Source organism: Amblyomma americanum, chromosome 11 (assembly GCF_052857255.1).
Source record: "Amblyomma americanum isolate KBUSLIRL-KWMA chromosome 11, ASM5285725v1, whole genome shotgun sequence".
NCBI classification, from domain to species: domain Eukaryota; kingdom Metazoa; phylum Arthropoda; class Arachnida; order Ixodida; family Ixodidae; genus Amblyomma; species Amblyomma americanum.
The window spans coordinates 63,719,419-63,725,662 of NC_135507.1; positions in this window are offsets into that span (position 1 = coordinate 63,719,419).

Below are 6,244 nucleotides of genomic sequence, written 5' to 3' on the forward strand. Positions count from 1 at the left end.
TATCCCGGAACTTCTGTCTCCATTCACGACAGATGGAATTCAGTCCTGGAGAGGAACATCGCAGGCTTGTCTGAAGTGAGCGAGTTTATGGTCCGTAAAGTGGTGTGCGCGCGAAATTCGAGTTCGTGGGGGATAGTGTCACATGCCTCCCTTGAAATACAGATTTTTTTCAACCATGTTTTAAATCAAAGATTGTTTTACCACATTACTACACTATTTTTGCCCTCAAGTATGATGGACAGGCATATATGACGACGCTTTTCTTTCATCCACTGGAACTTTCTTGTTAACGGATAGCAGCAAGTGCCGCAAAACGGAGACAGGTTAATATTACGGTGCCCTGGGCGGCACAAGTCGTTTTTGCAAATACGGAGCGAAAAAATGACGGCGAATGATTTCAACAAACTTCGTCATTCTGCGGGCGAATATTGACTCATGAAATATTAGAATGGGCAGTGATGTTGAATAAATAGACGTTAAAGGTGTTTTAGTGAGCACTCCTTCCGACTTGTCATTTATTATTCGTTTTAAAATACAAAGTTTCTTAAATCGGTAATGACTCCACACCGCAAAATTCGTCATGCGTTGCACATGGTTTACCACGATCCGCACAAGGCCATCAGTAATAGAAAAAAGGCAGTTCCTTCAAAAAAAAAAAACATGACCGCTTTTCCTGACGAAAATCATCAGGCGGTCAGCATGTAGCCCAGAGTTCTCACTACCCAACAAATAAACTTTGATCGATAAAAATTTACAGTCACTTCTGTTTTCGGGAAGTATTGTGCACAAACACTGAGGTGGCCGTTTTTTTTAAGCTACTCTAGTTGATAGAGATCTCTGAGCTCGGCACGACTTCTTGTTTTCACATTCAGCGCTTTCCTGCATGTTGAGTACGATCTTCATAATTAGAGCGTTTTTATTTGTCTCGTAATTTTTGCACACACGCTCACCGCTGTACTTAGACAAAGAGCAGCGCCAACAAGTCGCTTGAAAAAAATTATAGTAGCAGAGTTTTTACCTTTCCGTTATAGAGAGGGGCTTCACCTAAAACTTTATACAATTTTTATTAATGGGTTGTTGAGTTAGAAGAGGGCTATTTTCGGGAAAACATTTCGGCATAGCTTCTCAAAAACACATGTATTTCGGTGTGATGTAGCCAGAATTTGCTGGGCCAGAGTGGGGAGATTAACCAAGTTTTCAAAATTCTAAGAACTGCTATGGATACTGCGTAGGTGGGCTACATGCCTTTCAGTTAAGAAACCTAAATGTAATAGTTTAAAAGTTAACTATTGTACATTACTTAACAAGCCTTCTAGTTGGAAAATCTTACCTGTATTCTGATCTGCCACACCACTGACAATGCTATCTCGAAAAAGCAGTCTTTTAGCTCTAAAATCTTATTCTTAAAAATTTTGTATTTTCTTAGGTGACAAGCTCTGTATGCCTATCTCTCCGCTAAGCACGGGCCAAAGCACTTACATGTTATTGTTTCTAGGGCGCCAGAGGGCACTTTCCACAAGAGGGCGGGGTCAAAATGGGCGGCTCACCTTCTCGGGTGTGATGGCGGCAAAATAGAGAACGCAAGGTCGAAATATCCCGTCGCAGTGGACTTTGAAGCCAGAGCCCATTAGCAGCACGCCGGCTTTCAGCGGCCGCAGAATAGCGTGCTCCATACAGCGCACATATCTCTGTCTCTAGCGCCACATCGATCACAGCACGATTGAGATTTCCATTGACCCTGTGTGCCAGTTATTCGCCTTTCGTTTCATTTCATGACTATGTATGAAGCTCCACGTCCACTTTTTCAGCAAAAGCTTTACTCCTCCCATGCTGAGCCTGAAGGTCATCTGGCTCTTTGATTTGACCTCTAACGTGAGGCGCGCCGCCTGTGCAAAACCAGGCGGAGCAGGTGCCTCGATCTTCTTTATCGACGTCATAGCTGCGCCCTATGCAGTCACGTCCGCCACTGCGCTGGCTGCCGTACAGTGAACTAGAATATATTCTAGTACACTGTAGCTGCTGCTCGGCCGCTCCGCCTCGCCAGGTGTGGCATTTGATATGTCACGTGATTCGCTCTTGCGCTTGGCAGCCTCGTCCGCCACTGCGCTGACTGCCGCTCTGGACGCTCGCTGTTGCACTTGTGGCCCGTGATGCATCACGTGATTTTCTCTCGCGGTATGTTTTTGCTTCCTATGAAAACTTGAAAAAAATAAAGATGTACCAAAGCTAAACCGTATCTAACCGTGCTTAAAAGAGCTTTCACTCTGTATGTCCTGGCTGAGCTAAGTTGAGCCATTGCCACATTTTTAATCTTGCGGGTTAGGTGGCTAATAGTGTTTGGGCACTAAAAAAAGTAATGGAAATTTTTTCTTGTGCTTTCCTTGCAATGACTGTTGCCTTTCTTCATCAGTGAATACTAGTGTATTCACAGCAGAGCAACTTGACGAACGACGACGCGTGACGTTGGTAACGTCTGCCAGCCTCTGCGTCGGCTCTCGGTCGGCTGATCGGCAGATGCCGACGCTGAAGCACCATCATCGGCGGCCAAGTTAAACCTTCGCATCGCTTAGACGACCTACGAACTGTAGTTGCAGTTGTATCTACGTTAGCCATATTGCCAATTAGCTAAACATTCGACTGGATTTCGTATGTTTGCATTTTGGCACTCATACGATCATCACAGCCGAGCAAAAATCTTGCTTGTGGACCTTGAATCTTGAGGGCGCATCTTGCTTGCGCATCGGTCGTTGCCATAGAAACTGTGACGCCACGCGGCAAGAATGTCGCCCAGGCCAACACCGACATAAGCATTGGCCGATTTAGTCCAAAAATGATGTCCAACCTAATTGGGCGTGTTCCCGACACGATGGCGACTTCGAAATTCTTTTCACGGCCTATGTCAAAATTTGTGCCGGGCTCGCTAGAAACTTGGCCTTGACTGATTTAGAACAAAATCGATATCGAACCATAACTGATCCTGCCATCGTGTCGATGGCAACCTCCAAATTTGGCCCGGCCCATCCCGAAATTTGACCTTGCCCAATGGGACAAAAATGTCCAACCATAATTGATCATACCTGCATGAGGGCGCCTGAATTCTCAGAGATCTTTCGACTTTAGCCTTTGCCAACCCTGAAATTTGACCTTGGCCTATTTGGACCAAAATTGATGTCCAACTATAAGTGACCGCGACCGACACAATGGCGAGCTCTAAATTTGTTCCACGTCATTTCCAAATATTTCGTCAAGGCCACCCAAGAAGAACCAGTTCACATCTTTGATATTTCCGCCATCCCGTTGCTATGGTGTTCCTCACACAGCGACACCATTTACGCCACCGCGCTATCGCGCGTCCCACATCGGCTGAAGCGGAGTTAAACCCAGCCCAACTTTTATTCGAAGCCGGCTGCCTATTACGAAGAGCGAGCGTAGCGTGTCCGTGGAGCTGGTGCGTGCGGTTTCAGCGACTACGGAGAAAGAGTTCCCAAGTTATAGCGAATGTAAATAGTCATCGAGATGATTTGCACAGCAATGAGCTGAATTCTATGATTGCTTGCACCTCAGGACATACGCGATATCAACGGGAAGCGCCAATTCTAGGTGGTGTGACTTGGTCTGCCAAGCAGTGCTGCAGTCGCACAGCTGCGAACGTTCTTGTGGCTTCTGGGCAAGAAAGCAGTCCATTTGAATTATTCAAATTACGCTCCGAACATATTTCTGCATAAAGATTTTTAAAGATTGGTCACACTGAAGGAAGAAAATACAGTGGACCAGAAACGGTGGTCCAGTGCGATGCCCTCAATACGGCAGCAAGCACATTTCCAACTACAGGGAAATCGGCTACTGAGCCGGAGTTCCCGGGTTCGAACCTGGCCATGGCGGCCGCATTTGGACGGAGGTGGAACGATGGTGGTGGTGGTGGTAAAAACATTTATTGCCTATACAAGGGACAGGAGGTAGGCTTGGATCTGCCCATAACGACCGCCGCCTGGGCGCGCCCGACTAAGGCCTGTTAGGCTTGTAGGTCGTGGCAGCCGAGCAAGCTCACCTCCCAGTCCTCCTGGGTTGAGTTAGGGATGGGTGGAAAAGCCGGCTTGGAGGGGCAGGCCCACAAAATGTAATGGTGTCCGAAGACAGCGCTACACAGTGCGGGCAGCTGCCGCTGAAGGAGGGGTCAAAGTGTTTTATATTAGAGAGAAGGCGGAGAAGGAGCCGCTCATCCGCCTTCTGGAGGCCTTTACATGGGCGGGGGTAGAGGCGATGACTGCTTTGGTAGTATGTTATATCTTTGAAGGTACAGACAGAGTTAAAATCGGGTTCCTGACCGGGTGGGGAGGAGAAAACAGCCCGGTGAGAGAGCGCGCGGGCGGCTGCGTCTGCTGTCTCGTTTAGCGCCGACCCTGATGAGCAGAGGCACATATATGGTAACGGTGTGCGGGGCCGTAACCCGTACGCAATTTAGGTAGATTAGAGTGGCTAGGAAGGGAGTCCAACCTTGTTCGACGTTGTGACAAGGCCCTTGTGAGTCGGTGATTACGTATTGTGAATCGTAATGGGAGGCCGCGAGAGCAATCGCGATCTCTTCCGCTTGTGTTGTACTGCGGGGTCTGAAGGTGAGGCCATTTGCTGTGTTGCTGTTGTGAACTACCGCGACCGTGTACCATCCGCCGTGATGAGGGCCGGAGGTGTCCATGTAGTGTACACCTGTTCTGTTCCCATAATGTTTGGCTATTGTTTCTGCCCTTCCAGGCGCCGGCTATTATGGTCCTCTTTGTTCATCTCGGTCGGAAGGGGTCGAAAGTAGAGGGCGCGTCTCGACGGTTCGGGCACTCGAACCCGTTCCATCGTATGGTAGTCATGTTTGATATGAACCGGTCGAAGAGGCTGCGACCGGACACAGTCTGGTCAAGAAGGGTTTAATGATTAGCCATACCGACACACACACAGTAGTAGGCATTTTTTATTGCGAAGCAATACTACTTTAGGTCGCACTTCAGCCCGTTCCGTGGCGAGGCGGTGGTAGGCACCATTGACCTTTAGCGTGACCTCGCTGCTTGACGTCACGCCACGTGACCTAGAGTGACGTCACACCAGCTGTGTAAAAACGGGGCCCCATCTCACGCCGTCGCGAGGCGAGGCGGTAGCCACCAACGGCGGCCTAACTCCCGCTCCTCTCACCAGGGGCGCTACGGTCGGTGTGACGTCACACCAGCTGTGTAAAAACGGGGCCCCATCTCACGCCGTCGCGAGGCGAGGCGGTAGCCCCCAACGGCGGCCTAACTCCCGCTCCTCTCACCAGGGGCGCTACGGTCAGAGTGACGTCACACCAGCTGTATAAAACAGCTCCGCTCCTCTCGCCAAGGCAGTCATACAGCCAGATGTTACGATAGTGCCTACGAACAAGGTAGCTCGGCAGAATGCAAAGAGGAAGCATCAGCGAGCTACGGAGACGGAAGAAAAACAAGAAGAACGACTTTCTAAGCGGCGTGCCCAGTATGCAGCTCGGCGACAACGTGCAACCTCCTCTGTGGAAACAGCAGAAGCAAAGGAAGAAATTATGAATTTGCCTGGGGCAACCAGCGACACGCCGGACACGCAGATGCACAAGTGGGACAAACTTAAGATGACCGACGAACGATGGGGGTGTTATGCAGACAACTTGGCCATCTACAACGTGGCCGAAACATACAAGCTACCGCTAATGCATCGTGAAGACGACGAGGAGACGTACAATAAACTGTATCGCATTTTGGACGGGGACAATAACCCCAACATTTATTACGGCGTAACGCTACCGTAATTTAACGAACGCTACTGCAAGCACCGAGTGGGCATATCTTACGACGCGGAGAAAATGGAGTGTTACCGCACCGTCGGCCAATCGATCCTGGAAGATTTTGTAATGGGCACGCTGGTGAGGGAAATGTTTCTCGGCATACACGGATTCGACGGATGACTTCCTCTTAGATGATTCACTGTAAGCCGTAACACTAGCATAACCCAAGACTACCACCAGCCATACTACCAGCTGATCCGACAATAACACACTATTGCTTCGCAATCACCAGGCTTAACCAAGCTAAGCCACGGCCGTTTTTTTATTTGGTAAAGATCTTGCTTTCTTCAAAAACGACCTTAAAGGCGGTCATACAAGACATAATATATTTAATATAGCTTCGGTGATATTTACAACTGTATTATTGCTCGTCGTATGCGGAGATATGAAAGAAAATATGGTTCCAAA